Below are 22,420 nucleotides of genomic sequence, written 5' to 3' on the forward strand. Positions count from 1 at the left end.
GCCATTTGTGTGTGTGTGTGTGTGTGTGAGAGAGAGAGAGAGAGAGAGAGAGAGAGAAATTTAACAATTTTTTTTAAAAAAACACCTTCTAGCCTCAAATGAAGCACTCCCCTTTTGCCATTCTAATTCTCGCAAACTGTCTTGGCTGTAATTGAGAGAATTGCTTTGGTTACGGGGTTGCCCTAGGGCTGCCATAGGTCTTTGAACGGTTAGCTCAGTTCATTTTGCCGCCTGAGACAAAGGACAAGATGGTAGTCCCTCCCATGCCATGTACAGTAAGGTTACCATTCTCTTCCCCCCCCCCCCCCAATTAATCCAGAGACACTTTTCAACTTCAATGGATTTTGTATGGGGACTGATTTGTAAATCCGGGGACTGTCCCCAGGAAATGGGGACATCTAGTAACCTTAAATTGTACAGAAGCCAATTGGACAGGCAACTGAATGGGACATTCCGCTGCATCTGAGGAAATCATGTTTGCTTAGGGGGAAACGGACAAATATGAGGTTTGGCCAGTTTTTCAAAAGGAGCAAATTCATTCTCTTCAGAGAAAATGGAGCAGGGGACAAGTCCATTATGCCTCATGACACATCCTGCTTTAAGCTGCAACAGAGAAAGCAGAAATTGTATGTTTGTGTGTGTGTGTGTATTCTTCACATATATCAGTAGCAATAAGCAAATAATTTCAGTTTTTCATTTTGATTCCTCTTGCACTTTGCTGTAACTGTAAATCTTCAAATCCTCAGAAAACCTGGTTGATGTTTGTTCTGATTCAACAGTAAACAGCAAGTTTTCCCAGTGAAAGTGGAAAGAAGAGGGAAAAAAACCCTCTCAGACCCATGCCTAAGAATCATGGGTCAAGCAGAATAATTTGTGGGATGAAGGGAAGCGTGGATGAGCCTGTGGAGAGTTCAGCCAGTTGTATATTTCATATATATATATACAAGGCAGTTATTTGTGATGAATATTCACCTGAGACTAATCTCACTATCATACACCAGAGATCTGCCGATGCCAAGATGTGACACTGAATCAAATCAAACAAGGTTCTTTTAAAACATCAAAAAAAAAAACCACCCTGAAAACAGGAATGATTTTGATCTGTGAGCTTATAGGACAAATGTAAAGGGCCCTGGGACTCAAGCCATAAGGAGCTGCAATTTATCTAAAACACATTTCCTGCCTTTTAAAGGTATTAATATTTAGCCTACCCAAGTGACTCCAGTGACTGTATATTTAACAATTCAATTAGTCATTCCCAAGTGAAGCGTGCTAATTGATTACTTTGCAGCATCCAGTGGTGATAAAGTTAATGGATGTTTTTGTCGAGTAAATTGGCTTCCGCTCTTAATATCACTTTCTTGATATCTCAACCTCCTAGTAAGTAGCTGGGCATATTTCTATAAATAGACCAATGGCTAGCAAAAAGAAAAAGAAAAACCCAACGTGCCAAGGATTTCCTGACGATGCAGATTTCAATTCCCCTCTAATCTTTGCAAATGTACACCTCTTCAGCCAAAATTATACAATGAGAAATGGAAATTAAGAGACTGGGCAGAAAGCACAGAAATAGACACACATAAAAAATCACCCCAGATAAACATCAGGGCTTTTCATTTTGGGAAACTCGTTTTCTCCAAAGTGACTTATATGGATATATTTCAGTTTATGTGCTGCAAACAATGGATGTGCCCTTCGTTCTGCTGGGAAATAACTGAGGGAAGCTTGTTAATCCCAAAATCCCATGGGTGTGGCAAACTGCAAAAAGAAAAAAAATGGATGACTTTTTGAATTCAAGAAGCACGAGGGGCTTGACTCACTCTCTAGCTAAAAGAGCCCCCAACAGAGTTTTAAAAAGAAATATTTGCAAAGTGCAGGAAATATAGGTTGTTAGACTTTAAACACCCGAGTGCTACATGTTCCCAGCTGTGTTCCCCACACCTCTACCCCTCTCAGAGTGAATAGACTACAACATTAAGTAAGTTTAAATGCTTTACTTACAGAAATCAGAGTTCTCACTCATGCATCGTCCAATGCACAGAAACAACATAGGGAATGTATTCTTGGTTACAAAATACTGAAGTTAGTCTTAAACAGCCTCAGATGCCTGCTCAGTTACATAGTTGAAAGCGAAGAGAGAGAAAGAGAGAACAGGAAAAGAAAGCTTTTCTTCCTCCCTCTGCAATCCGAGCCTTCTCTAGCAATTAAGAACTCTGTGATCCCTAACCTGTTACTCACTGGCAATTCCGCACAATTGAGGTGTGCAGATTACAGCACCACTGACTGTTCAGTAGTGCTGCAAATGCAGGGAAACAAATCAGGTAATGTGCATCAGGGAAAGACATCCCACCACCACCACCGCCTCTGGTGTGTAGAGCGACATTAAAATGTGACTTGAAATGCCATAGGGGGAAACAACCTCTCTGCATTTCAAGCCACTAATGTGTACATAGCTTCAGTGGTCTCGTTCACACACATGGTGTTGTGGTCTAAACCACTGAGCCTCTTGGACTTGCTGATTGGAAGGTTGGTGGTTCGAATCCCTGTGACGGTGTGAAAGCATACCAGCGCAAGTAAAGAAATAGGTAGGAAGGTAAATGCCGTTTCCATGCACTCTGTTGGCAAGTGAATCTGGCTAGGTGGTTTTCAATGCTCCTATGTTGTCTTCCAACTCTCCCCTTTGCCTTCCAGATTTATAGCCAGTTCCACATGCACTATACTATATCTCACCTTCCCCCCCCCCCCCGGTCTTGAAAATAAATATTACATCTCCAGAGAGAGTGGGACAGAAAGTGGTGAACCGATTCCTAAAACCATGAAGAAAGAGTAGGGGGGATTTAGTTCTCCATTTATTTGGCTCACTTTTGAGGTTTCTTTTTTATTGTTATTTAATAATAATTTATTATTATTGTTTTATGTTTAAACTATATATACCAGCCGTATTTTGATGGGGTAAGTCACTTCGCCCAGTTCAGCTCTCTAGCTCGTTACCTCAGAATCGCGGAACATTCTAGCATTGAGTTGTTATATATCTTCCCTTTGTTTGCCAATAAGCTAAGCTAACAGGCACGGGAGGAGGAACGGCGGGTTAAAAAGGAAATAAAGCCAACAGAGAAATATTGCGGCACTTGCTCAAACATGCAAAGAATTCCGGCTCAACAGGGAGGAACAACTTGAACAATGTGCGTGAACAAGTTACCTCATTCCAGAAGTGAGCTCGGATTGTGTGTGGCGATTAATACATTGGGAGTGCTGACACTCACTTCACGGACTGTGCCGGGGTCATTTTTTCCTAAGGAAATCGTTGCTGTGTTTATTTATTTTCTGTGCAAGGGACTCTCCAGCCTATTCCTGTGTTCCATGTATGTGGTTAACAATTAGACTCCATCTCTGTGTTGGTTTTAAAAGGCCTGCTTTCTGCCATGCGCACATACACACAGACTATATACATGCCCTGCATTTAAAACACATTTAAAGCACACATACTCCTCTAAGAATCCAGAGAACTGCAGTTCACCCCCCCCCCCACAGAGCTACAATTCCCAGAACCCTTTCTGAGATTCTTTGAAATCTGCTTTAAATATATGGTGTGTATGCATTCGTATGGCAAGAGCACCTGCAAAGGCCATGCTTCCTTACTGTCTGTGCATTCAGCTGGTGTCTGCGAAGGAGCTCCATGCACAAAGCGATGTACGTGGATAGATTTTATGCAATTCTATTTTACTGTAAATGCTTACACCGGTCGTGAAAGGCCTGCATTCGCTCCCAGTACGTTTCCAAGCACAATTGAAAGTGTTGGTGCCGACCTTTAAAGCCCTAAATGGCCTCGACCCAGTAGACCTGAAGGAGCATCTCCATCCCCATCGTTCTGTCCAGACACTGAGGTCCAGCGCCGAGCGCCGTCTGGTACTTGCCTCACTACTAGAAGTAACATTACAGGGAACCAGGCAGAGGGCCTTCTTGGTGGTGGCACCCACCCTGTGGCACGCCCTCCCATCAGATGTCAAGGAAATAAACAACTATCTGACTTTTAGAAGACATCTGAAGGCAGCCCTGTTTAGGGAAGTTTTTAATGTCTGATGTTTCATTGCTTTTTATTATTATTATCATTAATTCTGTTGGGAGCCACCAAGAGTGGCTGGGGAAAACCCAGCCAGATAGGTGGGGTATATATTATTATTATTATTATTATTATTATTATTATTATTATTATTATTATTACAGTCAACCTCCCTGGGATATTTGGTATGCAAACACCTTAACTAACAGACTACTCATTGATCATCCTTCTGTCCAACTATTATTGATTGATTGATTGATTGATTGAATTTATATACCGCCCTATGCCAAGAGACTAGCATCTTCTTTCCTAGTCTGCCTCTTGGCTTGTCCTTTAGCTCTGACTTTCCTGTGAAAGAGGAGAAAGACCCTGCGCTGGCCACCAGGGGATGGCTTTTCCCACCTGCTCTGCCCAACCCTTCTGTAGCCCTTAGAGCCATTATAATGGATCCACTCAGTGCTTTTTTAAAAGTAAAAAAGGTGCCGGTACTCACTGAATGGCACTATTTAGTGGGGTGAAAATCCTCATTATTGCATATTTTACACAACTGTTTTTGTATGTATTTTTTTTAAAAAAATTACAGTATATGGATGTTTTATGTTGCATATTTGCCATGCCTAATGAAGGTTTGGCGAGGTAAGATGTAAGTACAGTGGCACCTCGGTTGAAGAGCAGCCCTGTTTACAAACGATTTGGTTTACAAACTCTGCAAAACTGGAAGTAGTGTCCCGGTTTGCTAACTTTACTTCAGTCTACGAACGGAATCTGAACGGTGGAAGGGCACCGGCAGCGGGAGGCCTCATTAGGGAAAGCGCGCCTCGGTTTAAGAATGGTTTCGGTTTAAGAACAGACTTCTGGAACAGATTAAGTTTGTAAACCGAGGTACCACTGTATGTAAATAAATTGACTAGCGCTATAACTCTTTAGTAACCTTAGACCTCCGCCTATGCCCAGCCTTGACAGGATTCTCTACGTGATGACTATATAGGAGGAGAGGGACTCCAGAGTACAGATTGCTTCTTGTAAATGTTTTATGTGGCAGCCGTTCTCCATCCACACCTAAAAGCTTCTCTGGCTCCCGGATGTGCTTGTTTTGTCATGGTGAGGTGGCTGCATTTCTAAGCAGCCTCTCTTTCATAGATGTTGCTGGGAACTACCATTCCCAAGAGGCACTGGGATCAGGTGCATGCATTCAGCATGATCAATGTGCATGGAGCAAAACCGATGCGCATGCGCCAACATTAAAAGTCCAAAGAGAAACCTCAGAAACAGATCTTCTCCTCCCCACGCCCTCCCAAATGCTCACTAATAAAACTTAGAAATACCAAATCACTTCCAAATCAGGGATCATTTAGCTATAATAATAATAATAATAATAATAATAATAATAATAATAATAATAATAATTTATTTATACCCCGCCCATCTGGCCGGGTTCCCCCAGCCACTCTGGGCGGCTTCCAACAAAACAGAAATTCTAAAATACAGAAATCCATCAAACATTAAAATACAGAAATCCATTAAACATTAAAAGCTTCCCTAAACAGGGCTGCCTTGAGATGCCTTCTAAAGGTCTGGTAATTGTTGTTCTCTTTGACCTCTAGTGGGAGGGCATTCCACAGGGTGGGTGCCACTACCGAGAAGGCCCTCTGCCTGGTTCCCTGTAACTTGGCTTCTCGTAGTGAGGGAACCGCCAGAAGGCCCTCGGAGCTGGACCTCAGTGTCCGGGCAGAACGATGGAGGTGGAGACGCTCCTTCAGGTATACCGGACCGAGGCCGTTTAGGGCTTTAAAGGTCAACACCAACACTTTGAATTGTGCTCGGAAACGTACTGGGAGCCAATGTAGGTCTTTCAGGACCGGTGTTATGTGGTCTCGGCGGCCGCTCCCAGTCACCAGTCTAGCTGCCGCATTCTGGATTAGTTGTAGTTTCCGGGTCACCTTCAAAGGTAGCCCCACGTAGAGCGCATTGCAGTAGTCCAAGCGAGAGATAACTAGAGCATGCACCACTCTAGAGAGACAGTCAGTGGGCAGGTAGGGACTCAGCCTGCGTACCAGATGGAGCTGATAAACAGGGGAAGGGCCATAATGCTGTAGAGCACCTGCAGGTTCAACCCCTGGTAACTTAAGGTAAGTCCTCCATCTGAAACCCTGGAGAGCCGTTGCCAATCAATGTGAGCTGAACGAACCAATAGCTAGACCCAGTAAAAGGCAGTTTCATATCTTGTATCAATATTGCAGCTAGGATAAACATATGTGATCATAACAAAGGAAATCCATTTAAGTGAAGGGGTAGGAAATAGAAGAAATGGATTCTATAGGAATAAAGGTTTTGTTTTTAAAAAAATGCATTGATAAATAATAATCAACATACCAACATATACTGGCCTCGGTCCAGTATACCTGAAGGAGCGTCTCCACCCCCATCGTTCTGCCCGGACACTGAAGTCCAGTACTGAGGGCCTTCTGGCAGTTCCCTTGTTGCGAGAAGCCAAGTTGCAGGGAACCTGGCAGAGGGCTTTCTCGGTAGTGACGCCCGCCCTGTGGAATGCCCTCCCATCTGATGTCAAAGAGAACAACAACTACCAGACTTTTAGAAGACATCTGAAGGCAGCCCTGTTTAGGGAGGCTTTTAATGTCTAATAGATTACTGTATTTTATTTTTCTGTTGGAAGCCGCCCAGAGTGGCTGGGGAAACCCAGCCAGATGGGCGGGGTATAAATAAATTATTATTATTATTATTATTATTATTATTATTATTATTATTATTATTATTATTTTATTTTACCAAATAGTATTATATGTAAAGGCAGCATGGGCGCTGACTTGCCCCCACATTGAGGGGGCCAGACATTGTGTAATGTCATATACACGTCTTGTGCAATTGGGGATGTGTGCAAGGCAAGCTACCCCCACAGAGATCCCTATATCGCCCTGCTGGCAGCAGGAGCGGGCAAGCACAGAGAGTAAAGATCACCCTTCGCGTTGACGGTGGGGGATAGGGAAAGCAGAGTGTGATCTTCACCCCCTGTGTGTCGGGCCAGTGAGGGATGGGTGTGTTTGCAGGCAGGAGGCAAATCTGTTTGGGGGCACCTCAATATTGTGGTGGGGGCTTGGCTCCCTGCCCCCCAATATAGAGGGGGCCGAAGCCCCTTCCACCCCCTCTAGCTGGCGCCCCTGAGAGGCAGGTTCACCACTTTGGACTTGATCCAAGTGCTCCAGAGTTGGAGTCTGGATGGGAATCTGGGAAGCACAGCTGGAGCCATAGCTGTCAGGTTTCCCCTTTTCTTGCAAGGAAGCCTATTCAGCATAAGGGAATTTCCCTTAAAAAAGGGAGAACTTGACAGCTATGGCTGGAGCTGGCAACGGTTTCTCATACAGCCTGTTCATGCAGCCATCTGTGCATGTGCATCGAGGGAAGGAGCGATGCAAGGATCCAGCGGGCCCTGTGGATCTGGCTCATTTTCCCATTTCCATGTGCCTGTTTTGTACATAGCAGAAACAGAACGCTGTAAGGAAATGGAAAGGAGAAGTTAAAGCCGCAGTTCCACCTCTACAGTGACCCTTCTTTGCCCATCCCTTTCCTTTTATCTCCTCCACCCTGCTCCCTCCCTGAATAAACACATGGCCTATTCACTGTTGCCCTTCAAGGTATACCGAGTATGTGGGTGTAGATTGCGTAACAAAACAAGCAATTCCAAGCTTTAACTGGGCAGGAAATACAATCCGACGGCACTAAACGCTACCCCTGATATATGCAGCTCAGCCACCCGCTCTGTCTTATCAGCAGAATATCGATTGTCACATCTTACTACCGCAACAACAACAACACCGCCTTTGTCGGTGAAAGCAATGCAGACACCACCACCACCTGGCCAGATGGAGGAACGGGAGGGAAAAGTTAGCTAGACGTAACCACCGCTTCTGAAATAACAAGACTGGTGGGTTCGTGGTGTTGCTTCGTGCCTTTCTCACACAGTGGAGATACAGATGCAAACACTGAGTCTTAAGGTTTTTCCATCAGGGGCCTGGAGCCTGTGTGGCTAGAATGTATATTTACACTTTGGGAAAGGAGTGCTTGAGATTCTCAGGCAAAAAGAAGCAAGAGAGACAGATAAAGAACCACCAATTCCCGGAGAGGGCTTTAGGCAAACTACCCAGCACACTATGTGGTCCAAGGGTTTGTTTTGCTGTGTGTTTTAAAATCAGGACCAATGCGTGCTCGCATTCTGCTCCAAGGAAAAGCCGTATTTATAAGCTGATCATACACATCCCGAAGATGGCCGCAGAGAGGGGGCAAGAGAACGGACACAGCCAGCCACCCATTTGCTCTTCCTTGGAAATCGGTTAGGAACCAAGTCAGACAATCTACTTCAATATTGCTCACGTTGACTGGCAGCAGCGTTTCAGCTTTTCCATCCCAGTCCTGAAGATTGAACTGGGACATTCTGTGTGCTGCTGGGCCACTGGCCTTCCATGAAACCTCAGAGGGCTGAGGGCTGACACCCACAACTTCATAACCTGTTGGTTTCTACTATGCTATAGCATTAGGGGCTCTCAGGGACAGGATGCTATGGTGCAGGATGGGAGCATCTCAAGGTAGTCCTACCTTGAGCAACGGTTTATGCCATCAAAGGGACACACATACACAGAGAGAGAGAGAAACATGAGAGTTTTAAATATGTAACCCTCCGAGTGTCCCTATTTTCCAGGGACAATCCAGGATTTACAGAAGCCATCCCGTTTACTGATTTGATCCCAGAATGTCTCGCTTTTCCTTAGTAATAATAACAGTAATAATAAATTTTTATTTATACCCCGCCCTCCCCAGTCAAAACTGGGCTCAGGGCGGCTAACATCAATAAAATTACAATAACATAAAAAGCAATTAATTAAAATACAGATAAACATACAATATTAAAATTTAAAATGCAGCCTCATTTTAAGTAGTCCATAAATCCAAGCCATGAGGGAGGAAAACACAGGGGTCAGACTAAGTCCAGCCCAAAGGCCAGGCAGAACAGCTCTGTCTTGCAGGCCTTGCGGAAAGATGACAAATCCCGCAGGGCCCTGGTCTCCTGTGAAAGAGCATCCCACCAAGTTGGGGCCAATACTGAAAAGGCCCTGGCCCTAGTAGAGGCCAATCTAGCCACCTTATGGCTCGGGATCTCCAGAATATTGTTGTTTGTGGACCTTAAGGTCCTCTGCGGGGCATACCAGGAGAGGTGGTAGGACATCCCTATTTTCATTGGTGAAATGTAGGAGGGTATGGAGTTATGTGACCCCCCGAGCCAAGGAGATGCGACCCCCGAGCCAAGTAACTATACAACCTTTAGAAGACATCTGAAGGTAAATTTAATGTATAGAGAAGTTTAATGTTTTGTTATGATTTTATACATTTTGGAAGCCGCCCAGATTGGCTAGGGCAGCCCAGTCAGATGGGCAGGGTGTAAATAAGATGATGACGATGGTGATGATTGAATAGGACACCCCTATTTTTATCTAAGAAATGTTGGAGGGTATAGGAACATAAAGTTTTCAGAATGGGAAAGGTTCACTGTTAATAATTTTTCAAAAATGGAAAACGTATGGCTTCGTGTCTGCTTTTTAAATCGGTGGTAGCTGGTGCGCCCCCTCCCCCCTAAAAATTGTAGCACTGTACTGTGGCAAGAATGTTACTTGCCCCAAAATTGAAAAAAGCAAAAGTCCCAGTAAAGGAAGAGTGCATTGAAAAAACTTATGGAATATGCAGAAATGGCGAAACTTACCAGAAGAATAAGAAATCAAGTTAACAATTTTTTAAATAAAAAAATGGAAATGGCTTATTGAATATTAACAGATAAATTATAAACAGGTAAAAACATTGGCAGCGTTATTGTAACAACCTGCAGTTTTATAAGAGTATATATTTCAAGAAGATGAACAAAGGAGCAAATTAAGTTAATTTGGATATGCAGAAGAAGGAATCAAAATTTAAAATTTAAGGAAACGCGGAAAGAGGGGGATGGAAGTCAAGTTTTGAAATGTCAAAATGAGTGCAAAATTAGTGAAATGTATAAACTTGAAAAGTATAAAAATAAATAAATAAATGTTGTAGCACTGCAAAGGTTACTTGCACAGCCTTGTTCTCATCTTCCCTCGTCGCATCCAGGTAAGTTGCCTCTCTGGAGGATGGCTCTGTGGCATGACTCCTGAGGGAGAAGCGTATGGGCTCCAAGTCATCTACCTGAACGCCATTGACTCCAACATGTAAGACCTACTTCCTAGTCTTCCATTGGGGGTGGAGAAGGCCCTGCTCATGGTCCCCCAATGAGCCTGGCTTATGGGATAGCCATACCTGCAGCAGGACCTTCTCCGTGATGATTCTCCATTTGTTGAATTGACAGAGATCCCGTGCTATTTTCCCTCAGGCAACAACAACAACAAAAATATTTTGAGGCATTTTTTAGTCCAATTATTTGCCATCTGCTGTCTTGTTATTGTAGTTCATTACCGTACTGTATTTTTTTGGTATTATATTTTTAAATTATTTTGCATCCCTTTTATTGCTGAATAATTACTTGATAGCATGCATCAAGATAGCATCTTGATATGTGGCTTTAGTGTTTTAGGGTTCCCATACGTCTGGGGAAACTAGGACATGTCCTCTTTTGGGGTGGCCAACATGCCTATCTGGGGAGGATTCTTACATTTTAAAAAAAATGTCCAGGGTTGGTTTTTTGGGGGGAGGGGGTTGGGGCTCAATCTCAGGTTGTCCTCTTTTTTGCTCTTCAAGATATGGCAAACCTAAATTACCTCCCCCCCCCAATGTAACTTGTTTCTAATCTTTGTTTTTAATTGGTATTTTAATGACTGTCTATTGTAAACCATTTAGAGGCCTTTGTTCTAGTAAGCAGCATATAAATTTTGATTTAATAAACATGCTGCTGATTTTATCTATGTGTAAAGGTGGGGTTTAAGTGCTAATAACAACAACTAAAAAAAATCAACTGTGGGAAAGTAAAGCATTTTGCATATTCTCAGAGGCGCTCTCAGGGCCATCTTAAGCATGTCGGGTGCCCGGGCACCATGGTGCAATGATCGCTCTGGCACTCCCAGCCCCGCCCCGTTTCTCACCGCGGCGGGCGGGCGGGCAGGCGCAGCGCTGCTGCAGTGGGTGCAGCCGCGCGGCGCCGCCCTGGCGCCCTGCACCACCCGGGCTTACCTTAGAGCCGACCCTGGGCACTCTTATCTTTTCCTGTTTGGCTTTTAGGGGTGGGGGGTTTATAGATTCGGCCTGGTCTCTGTCAGATTTGGAGCATCTGTACTGCTATGTTTGGCTTTCTTTCTTTTTTAACATTATCCATGTTAGATACCTGCACACATGCATAGACATAGACCAGTTTGAGCTGCACTGCATCATCATGGACTTCATAGTCTGCATGGGTACAGTGTAGCTCTCATGTGGACTAAACTACCGGCAACTTGTAAATAAAAAAAAAAAATCTCTGCCATGTAAATGGAATTAATTGATCTAGTCTGGGGAGAATAAGTCACAGCTGGATTCAAGGATTCATTTGGATCTTTGTTCAAACAATGCGGAATGTGACAACCAAAATCTCATTTGTAGTCTCGGCAGCACAATTACATTCAAATGTGTATTGTCGGCTCTAACCACACTCCAAAAGTGTAATGTGGATATGATTCTCCTCCCCTCCAGAACTTGTAACACGAAACAGTGCTTAAGGTTTTTTTAAAAAAAATACTTGCCAAGTACTCATGCAAGCGCTGGCTACGACTTAATGATTTAAGGTAACCGAATGCATCCAGATGTGAATGGCACAGCTTAAACAAATATATTTGAGAGTGTCCCTTCTAGTTTTTAATCATTACCCACCAACATACAGTGGTACCTCGGTTTGTGACCGCAATCCGTTCCGTGGAGCCGGTCGCTCCCCGAATCGGTCGCTTGCCGAAGGCACGCTTCTGCGCATCCGAGCGCCACGGAACCCCGGGTCCGCGGTGGTCACAAACGGAGGCGGTCGCAAACCGAGGTTTGACAGTACAAAAAGACAAGCAAACTTTGGAGGACAACTGTTCAAAGAACCCCTAGCCATCAGGAAATTGATTTTATAAGCAAAACCAATACATATCTTTTGACCATCACTGTGCATTTCCAGTACCGAAGAATTATGGCTTTCAAGTATCAGAGGTGGCATGCCAGTCGCTGGGAAACAAAAGTGGAGAGCGTTCATCTGCTCATGTCCTGCTGGTGAACTTCATGCCAGCACTTGGTAGGCCACTGTGAGACTGCCGGACTAGATAAGCCTTTGGTCTGGGAAAGAAAACAGGTAACGTACACCAGGTAAACAGATGCCCCTCTCCTCTCTGGTGTGCACACAAGCGTGCAAATACAACTTGCAACGCACCAAGGAGAAGCGCCCTCACTGCGTTTTAAGATGGCAATCTGCACATAGCCTTAGATCGGGTTTAATCTTCTCGTAGGGCTGGGAGAGGCCTCTGTCAGAAATCCCAGAAAGTCACTGAAACTTGAGTGTTCATGTCAGGGGGCTGTCAGGCGGAACAGGTCCCTCGACAGATCAGAAGGGAGACTTGAAGTAAAGTTAGCTGTTCTGTTTCGGAAATTAGTATACAACAGAGATTGCACAGGCACGGCTGCCCCCGTGAAGACGTTGCCAAGACTGGCTCTGGGCACCTCCTCTCCTTGCTACCACTTCTCTTCCGGATGTCTTCCCAGCAGACGCAAACTCCGGCAGGAAGGAGGGGGCTCCCCGCTTGGGTTTTTCTAGCTTTCCATTCAGCTACGTGTAAAGTTCTGCATGACACTGGAGTCAAAGGGGGAGGGGAGCTCAATGCAGAGGGATCGGGCAGCTGCTGTGAGTTGTCGCAGTGTCTGGCCCCTCCCTGTCCTGAGATCCTGAGCTCGAAATGTGTCCCCTTGCACCCCAGTCCTGTTCTCGGAGGGTTCCCTGCCTCTGCCTCTTCGTGTTCATTCAAGCCTCCTGTGTCTCCCACCCACCCCCGGCTCCCTCCCTCCTCTGATCTATGTCCTGTGACCCACTACCACTGCCCCGGGTCTGAGCCTTCTTCCTCTGTGGCTTCCCTAGGAGCGTCCTCAGCTGGAGCCTCTCCACTACTCTTGGTCATCCAGCCAGTTCCTGACAATGCACAATGAGCTGGATGGACTACTCTCATCATCCCCAGCTGTTGACCACGCTCCCTGGGGCTGATGGGAATTGGAGTCCAGCAACACCCCATGGGCCACAGGATCCATATGTCTAAGCTGCCTGCACCCTGCTCTGTGAGCAAGGCCAGCATGGAATTACAGTGGTGCCTCGCTAGACGGATTTAATTCGTTCCACGGGTCTTTTCTTATAACGAAAAATTCGTCTAGCGAATCCCATAGGAATGCATTGAATTTTTTTTGAATTTTTTTTTTTTTTGCCCACAGGAACACATTAATTGAATTTCAATGCATTCCTATGGGAAACCGTGATTCGCTAGACGAATTTTTCATAAAACGAATTCGTCTAGCGAGGCAACCTCCACTAGAAAAAACCTTTCGTTAAGTGGAAATTTCATTAAGCAGGGCATTCGTTAAGCGAAGCATCACTGTAATTGAATGCCCATTGCAGTGCTGTGGCTTGAAATGTTATAGCTAAATTGCATCCCACCCTTTCTGTATATGACAAGCAGAAGACGACGAAAAAAAGGGGGAAACTGAAGTTGGGGGATAGGGAGAGGGTTAGATGGCCACCTGGCACACTACGTTTTTATTTTGTCATCTTATTGGCTTATGTGCCTCCTCTCTGCTCCCCCCCCCCAACCGTTCGGCTGAGGAGGAGCCTCCGAGAAGGATGTATTTCTTCACTTCCTCACACACCATCTGCCTGTTGTTTATTTGATCTCCATCTGTTACCTGAGATTTTGCTTCTGCGTGTTTCTAAAGGCTTATTACTAAACACGCTACAAACAGCAAAAAAAGAGGTCCATTTATCAATGAGGTTCTTTTATTCTCATCTTTATAACCTCCCTTTCTTGGACAAATGTTCTTCTTCTTCTTCTTCTTCTTCTTCTTCTTCTTCTTCTTCTTCTTCTTCTTCTTCTTCTTCTTCTTCTTCTCCTCCACCCCCCCCCAGCCCGCCATCACTCATCTTCAGCCATGGTTATTTAAAGTCTGCCATGCAGTGTTCATCGATAATTTATTTATTTGTTTGAATATTTATGACCCTCATAACATATATCGAGGTGGCTTACAGAATAAATACTCATCAACAGGTAGCTGCAAAACCTGATTTTAAAACATCAGTAAAACAGCAATAGACGCATGTTGGGTAAATGGCAGGGGGGAATCATAATGAGAAGGTCTGTCTAAAAAGTACCGTTTTTTAAGAGACGTCTGAAAAAAAGGCAGGGACGGTTCCTGCTGAACCTCTACTGGCCGGGAGTTCCATCATCATCATCATCATCATCATCATCATTTTATTTGTATGCCACCTTTCCATAGTTAAAACAATTCTCAAGGTGGCTTACAACATGACAAGATTTACATAATTACCAACATAACAACAGTCATAAGCAATAAATAAAACACATCAAAAAGTACACAACCAAATGGAAAACAATTTCCACATAAATCTAAAACTAAGAATACAGCATTAATATCAATCACAATTTAAAATGATATAGATAAAATATAAAAGCAATTTAAAAAACAAAAACAAAAATCGGAGCCCTCTCTGCCCAGCAGTAGCAGTCCTTTGCAGAGCCTGTCAGCCCCCGCCCCAAGCCAGGTGGAGAGAAGCAGGGCAGGGCCCTTCAGGTTCCCAGCAGGTCAGTCCTCAAAGTACCAATATTTTTCTACGACTTGCAGCTCTCTTTTGCTTGGATATTCCATCTTGGATTTCATCTCCCGATAATTGCTTTTTGAGTTCCTCTAATTGTGTTGTTAAGGATATTAATTTGGCTTTGTTTTGCAGCTTGAAACGGGAAATCTTGGTTTTCAGGTGCTTCTTTTTCTTTCTTTAATTGTTGTTCTTTAAGGCATAGCTCATTATCCTTTTCCCTGACAAGTTCTTTGAGTCGTGCCACCAGCTGTTCATTTTGTACCAGCTTTTCTGTCAAATGGGTCACTGACATGCTTGCTGCTTGAAATGGGCCATGAGCTCCAGATTTAGTAGCTGAAACATCACCGCTGCCCCATTTCAGCATAGTTTTAAAAAAGCATAGTTCCAGAGGGCATGGTGCGACGAACCCAGGACGTTGCCACCAATTAATATGCGACAATCCCGACGTTGTCACTAAACTTGAGATGATCCCACCTAATATGTGCGGATCCTCACCAATGTGATGTGCCTATCTTTTATACCACTAGCAGAGTGTTGAAAGAAATTGGCTATTTCACAAACAACCCACCTATCCTTCTTGCGCCCAAATAAACTGCCTGTTTATGTTTGGGGTCTGCCATAGCTGCCAAGTTTTCCCTTTTCTCGCGAGGAAGCCTATTCAGCATAAGGGAAAATCCCTTAAAATAAGGGATAACTTGACAGCTATGGGGTCTGCTAGTAATCTAAGTGAAGTTCCAGTTCTCCCAATAATGTGGCTCAGTATCCCTTTATCTCCCGGCAAGTGTAACAGGAACCACCTTGTGCTCACAGTCAGGATTCCCTTTTTACCTAAGGTTCACCTCAGCAGCCTGTTGCTACTTTGTGGCACCTTCTTCCTGGCACTTGTCTTCCCTGGGCTTGACCTTGAGGTTTTTAAAACTATTTTCCTGCTCCTCAAGTTTAGTCTGACCTCCTCTCTACAGTCACTACCCTTTTGAGTTAGGATACTTCACTGGAATAACTAGGCACATCCGTATTTAAAGTAACATTTAAGAAAGCTTTATTAAACTAGAGGACAGGTAAAATGTGTAATGGTTTCATGCGTATAAGCTGTTAGATCATGTTCTCAGTTACAGATAACATTGGCTGAATAATATAGTTCTAATAAACTTCTCCAAAAACACTCTAATATCTCCTACTACTACCCACACGCTCACGCTCCCAAAACCCCTCTCAACTCTTATCAACTCTAACCACTCTATCAACTGAAATAACTGCTCCACATTCCCTTTAAACTCGTGGCAGTCCCGCCCCTCAGGAATGGAATGCGTCACTCAACAAGGAGGTTGGGTTTAACACTTTCCACCCTGGGGTTCTATCGCAAGCCAGCCCAGTCCGTTACACATGGCCTGCCACAAAAAAAAAGAAAAAAGAAAGCTCAGTCCCTAGTGAAGGCCAGCTGAACCTCAGGGGTGTGGGAACCACCAGAAGTGCCCTGTGAGAGGATCTTGGTGATCAAGGTGGGAAATACAGGATCAGACTGTCCTCAAGGGATTGCTCCAAAAGCAATTCTTCTCGTGGGATTGCACGTGAAACGTGGGGAAGGCGAGGAACCTCAGACCAGAAGGCTGGACCTTGGGACACCCTCTAGGCCAGTGATGGCCAAACTTGGCCCTCCAGCTGTTTTGGGACTACAATTCCCATCATCCCTGACCACTGGTCCTGTTAGCTAGGGATTATGGGAGTTATAGTCCCAAAACAGCTGGAGGGCCAAGTTTGGCCATCACTGCTGTAGGCCATACACACTTCCCCCGTCATGGACCAGGAGAACAGCAGCATGAAGGTGAAGTAGCCTCCACCTGCAGCTAGTCAACCTTCAAAGACACAGATGAGAAGGCGCTGATGAGAACCAGTTGGTTTCAGCCTTCTTAAGCACTGCTTCCAGCAGCAGTCAGATGCTGGAAACAGTGCCTGTGGTTCCCTATTCTGCCTTGTTGCTTCCTGCTTGCCGTCTGGATCCTTGGCTTTGTGATCATTGGATTCCCTGACGGCTAGATGGTCTGACTATGTGGATTGTTTGCCCAACCCTTGGAACAGACTTAACTTTGCATGCCAACTCTGCCAAGCCTATATGGGAGACTCTTCTGTTTGTTTGGCCTCACATACTGCCAACTTCTGCACGCTGTTGCTCAACAACAGGACTACAACATCCCCAGGCCACAGTCCTTTTGGCTCTCCTCAAATGTCTTGCCTGTCTGAGAATTGCCCTTGAACTGTGACCATGCCTCTCACTTGCCTGGAGGATGGAGAAATTTGGCGTGGGTCTCCTGTATCTAGCAATCCACAATACATCCTTCTGTACAAAGACAATCCTACCCTATGCATATTTACATAGGAGTAAGTCCCACTGAACCCAAGGACTTTTATCCCTGACTCAGCACATATACGATCGTACTGTGAGTGAAATTCATTCTTTCTTTATTTTACAATCAGCAATGTTTTAGAAATGTTTGAAAATACTTAGGTGCTTATTAAATTTAGCTCGCTTCCATATTATCACCAAATGGCTACCTGCTGGTTGTGAAATGATGGACAGGGCTTTTGAGAAAGATCTGAGGTATTGGCTTGCTCTGTACAGCAGGAGGTGGCTGCCAGCCCCCCAAGTCCAATATTGTTTTAGGCTTTAAATTTCAACAACTTGAGCCTGTCAGGCGGCAGAGGATCCAACCCCCATGGCAGGTGCTGGAAAGTGCCCTCTGGCTCTGAGCTCTCTGCTCTCCTACTTTCAATGCCTGCCAGGTTCTGGGAGACGGGGGTCTGGAATGCTTTCTAAAGACACTGCGTCCATTAGCTGCCCCCCCCCCGGTGCTTCCTCCTCCTCCTCCCATTATTTCCCAGCTTTCCCGCTCATCTGCCTCTGAGCTGTGACCTCCCTCAAACCCCTGTTGTAATTCTGAGCTGTCTTCTCCTCTGGAAGGGTCAGGCTGGGGAAGCGGTCTCCACCATTCCTCCTCTGCCCGGTGCCTGATTTGGGAGTTCTGGTACAGATCTTTCATCAGGTAATGTGTTGCATGATGTAATATGTGCAAAGCTGGGTGCCCACTGAGCACGCCCTTGCAGCTGTGGTTGGCACTTGTCGTAGCTTCCAAATCAGGCACAAGAATAGCCCCACATGCAATGCATTACAGTACTCCAGGTGTGAAGTTGCTAGTGCATGGGCTACTGTGGGAATGCTATTCCTGTCCTGGACTGGCCGTAGTTGGTGAACCAACCCAAGCCACTGGCTGGGAGTAATGGGTGGTCCAAGCCACTGATGTCATCATGTGGTACAGAATATGCATTTCCTGAAGGAAGAGTTTGGATTTGATATCCCGCTTTATCACTACCCTAAGGTGTCTCCCCCACAACAAACACTCTGTGAGGTGAGTGAGGCTGAGAGACTTCAGAGAAGTGTGACTAGCCCAAGGTCACCCAGCAGCTGCATGTGGAGGAGCGGGGAAGCAAACCCGGTTCACCAGATTACTAGTCCACCTCTCTTAACCATTACACCACACTGGCTCCCAGGAAGGTGTGTGCATGTGGATGCTCCCATACCACTGCTTCCTGGCTGCGAAGAAGCCTTCAGTCTAAAAGTTGGCACCCCCTGTTGTAGATAATACTGAGTCTATAAGAATAAAAGAAAATTATTATAAATTGATTTGGAGATGGTATTTAACACCAGCCAGATTAAATCAAATAAACAAGGAATATTCAGTGTTATGTTGAAGGGGATGCCAGGAAACCGGTGGGGGTGTAAATACGTACATTTTTTCTGGCAAAGGGTGTTTAAGGAGATAACAGAAATCACTGGGTTAAAACTGACCGAGGTACCAAAGTGCAGAGGTACCATTATCAATTGATGATGGGGGGGAGGTTTTGTAGGCTATGAAGGACCTGCTCACAAATTTATTGACAGCTGCATGAATTAGGATAGCTAGGAAGTGGAAGGGGCAAGCAGAATATAAAATGGCAGAATGGTATAAAGAGGTGTGGGATATAGCTATTAATGGTAAATTAACATGTGCCATTAAGGTAAGATGGGGAATACGGAGGAGAAATGATTCTGAGGAGATACGGAAGGTGTTTGTAGAATTTGTACTGTTAAAACGGAAAGGGGTCAAACCATCGTAAGATGTGTTGAAATTTGGGGAGGTTGGATAGTTACAATGGAATGGTCTTGGGGGGGGGTGCACATTTTTCTTCTTACCCGGTACTTTGTCCAAAAAAAAAAAATAGGTGGGGGGAATATAATATTGAGATACATAGACCTAGCCTGTGGTTTGGTATAAGGCAGCTTCCAAAGCAGTAGCAAAGATGGCAAAACCATGAATTTGCAAAAGAAGCACAATGGCATTCCATCCTCGTTCTTTGCTGAGGTTTGGGTTTGTGTCTGTGTGTTTTTATTTAAGATAATACCTCGCTGCTAAACAACAATGGGAGGTGAAAAATAAAGAGGGGGATCCTCTCTCTGATCATTTTCTGTCCACCTCTAACAAACATTTAACTGTTAACATAGCTCTCAGATTATGCCTCACATCTTCAGAAAATGTCAGCTCGCTACTCGCACAGCTGACCTCTCCAGCATTCCTGACATTGCTTCCGTCAAGCTTTCCTGGCCGAGATCCATAAACAGTCAATTTAGCTGACATGAAGAGGGTTCCTCTTGACACCTCAGGTTAGAATTCAGGCAAGGTTTTGCTAATCTAGGTCATAAAACATTTTCTTAGCTTGTTGTTCTTAAAAAGGTGCCCAGAGTGAGCTCCATTTCCCTCCTGACCTAATGATATCGGCCTGTCAGAGCTAAATGGGAAGAGGAGCAGCACAGCTTTTCCCTCAAATTGCCCTCTGGTTTTTTGTTTGCTTTGTTTTATAAATCATCTGTTGTGATTGTGACAGACCAGTTTTTATCTGAACATCCAAGTGTTCCTATTTTCCAGGGACATCCCTGATTTAGAGAAGCTGCTCCAGTTTGATTTGATCCCGGAATGTCCAGCTTTTTCTTAGGATATCCCTATTCTCCTTGGAGAAATGTTGTAGGTTATGGAGTTATCCGACCCCCAAGCTGTCTGAAGGCAATTCTGTATAGGGAATATATATATATTTAATGTTTTATGTTGTTATATATCTTGGAAGCTTCCCGGAGTGGCTGGGGCAACCTGGTAAGATGTGTGGGGTATAAGTAGCAAAATTATCTTTATCGAATGGGACGTCCCTATTTTCATAGGATAAATGTTGGAGGGTATGAAAAAATATTTTATTATTTGCATCCTACCTGTCTGACTGGGTTGCCACAGCCACTCTGGTCGGCTTCCAACAAAATATAAAAACACAGTAAGATACTTAAACATTTCGGATGTGTTGTTCGATACAATTAGAACAATGGAAAAAGTTATGGAATACCTCATGGAAGTTCACAGCCTCTGAGGGAATAAGGGAAAACGTGATTAAAATGTTTTATAAATGGTATCTGACACCGGTTAAAATACACAAAATGTATAAAACAAAAGACAATTTATGTTGGAGGTGCCAAAAAAGATACTTAAACATTTAAAAGTTCCCTATAGAGGGTTGCCTTCAGATGTCTTCTAAAACCCCAAGAACACTTCATGCAAATTAACTTTAATGGAGCCCATCAAATGATTCTCCACTGTCTGTGGAACTGTTTTATGCAGAAACCATTTTTTTAAAAAAAAGAAATCTTCACATGCATGCAAGGTGCAAATTGAAAGATGAACTTCAGGAGCAACATAGACGAGCTAATACACATGTGAACTTGTTTTTCAGATATGTGGCAAGGAAGCCTTTAGGGTTGCATGACAGGCCGAAATTCAACCAGTGAAGCTGTTCTCTGCATACAGTATACAGCTCCCCTATCAATGTGTTGTGATGGACTTCCGACTGCTATGCGTAAAGAGTATAGACTAGAGACCCTCTTCCTGGGAAGCAGGTAGCAAGTAGACTACTCCATTATCCTGTGCAAAAAACAAACAAACCATCAGAATTGGCCAAGAAGGTGACAATAGAGATCAGGACCACCAAGGAAGTATGTGGTTGAGCTGCAATTTACACCCAGGTCAAAAGCCAACAATCTCTCTCTTTGCCCACACTGGCTTTCTATAAATCATGTTCAACTGACAATTTCACCCTAAGCAGAAAAACATGGATTTTTTTATTATTTGGGGCAGGGTGTGGTATGTAAAATGAATGCTACAGTAAATGAGAAAGGTCCTTATACATCCGTGAATTGCACCGTCTTGTGTACGAGGGTCTCACTGCCCAGTGCAAGAGCCGAGGTGGATCACAGCTTCGCAAAGTGCTGCTTTTATCAAGCTTTTTAAAAGGAAAACTGATAACTGGAGAACAAAAGGATGAATAAGATCCATCTTTCCCGGATCCATCTTTCCCGGGAGGCGGCAAACCTCGAGGCTTTGCTCTGAAAATAGAATGGGTTGCTAGGCAGAGAATTCTGTAATCAGAAAAGCTTCTGATAACTGAAGGAAGGGGGGGAATATTTGGTATAGTTTTTGTTTTTTAAAAGATGCCTGCAGTGATCCCCCTAAACCAGGAGTGGCTAAACAGTGGGCCTTCAGACATCGTTGGACTACAACTCCCATCATCCTTGGTCATTTGCCATGCTTGCTGGGAGCGATGGGGGCTGGAGTCCAGTGGCATCTGAGCGACCACTCACTTACTCGAAGCTTGTGTTGTCATGCTCAAGCAAGCTAGAGAGGCAGAGAATCCCATCTCCTCGGAACTGCATAGCCAACCTTCCTCCTTCCGGTGGATCATCACTTCCTGATTCTGTTTACTGGCCTTGCAATTTAATGTGACAGAATCTTAGAACCTTAAAAAAGAAGACAAAACCTGTGTACACACCATACATTTAAGCCACCACCACCCCAAGATTCCTGGGAAATGTGGTTTGTTAAGGGTACTGTGAATTATAGTTCAGTGAGGAGTAAATTACAGTTCCCATGATTATGTCGGTGTGCAGACAAGGGAATGTGCCTTGAACGTATCCCCCTCCCCCAAGGATCCTGGGAAATGTAGTTTAAGGGTACCATGAATTACAGTTTGCTAAGGAGTAAACTACAGTTCCCAGGATTATTTCAGTGCACAGGCAAGGGAATGTGCTTTAAACGTATGGTGTTTATGCAGCCGGGGGGTGGGTGGGTGGGTAAGATGTTAGCAATCTAAAACACCCATGAAATTGTTGAGCATCTTCTTTTGAACAAGTTCATGCTCAACAAACATAAGAAAAAGCTGTGTTTGCTTTCAGATTGCTTTGGTGAACTAGTAAGCGACACATAGCCTCACCACGCCGTCGCAAAACAGCAGGTAAGAAAGCTTTCAAAAATGAAATGAAATGAAATTGGTAGTTCGAGGCGTACAGGATACAGCGTTGACCGTATTGGTCCCTCGGGTGGGGAGAGGAATGATGTGTGTCAGTTGCCGCTTAGGAAAAATCCCGGGTTAAAATAATACAGGCAAAGAGG

Source organism: Zootoca vivipara, chromosome 3 (assembly GCF_963506605.1).
Source record: "Zootoca vivipara chromosome 3, rZooViv1.1, whole genome shotgun sequence".
In the NCBI taxonomy this organism is placed as follows: domain Eukaryota; kingdom Metazoa; phylum Chordata; class Lepidosauria; order Squamata; family Lacertidae; genus Zootoca; species Zootoca vivipara.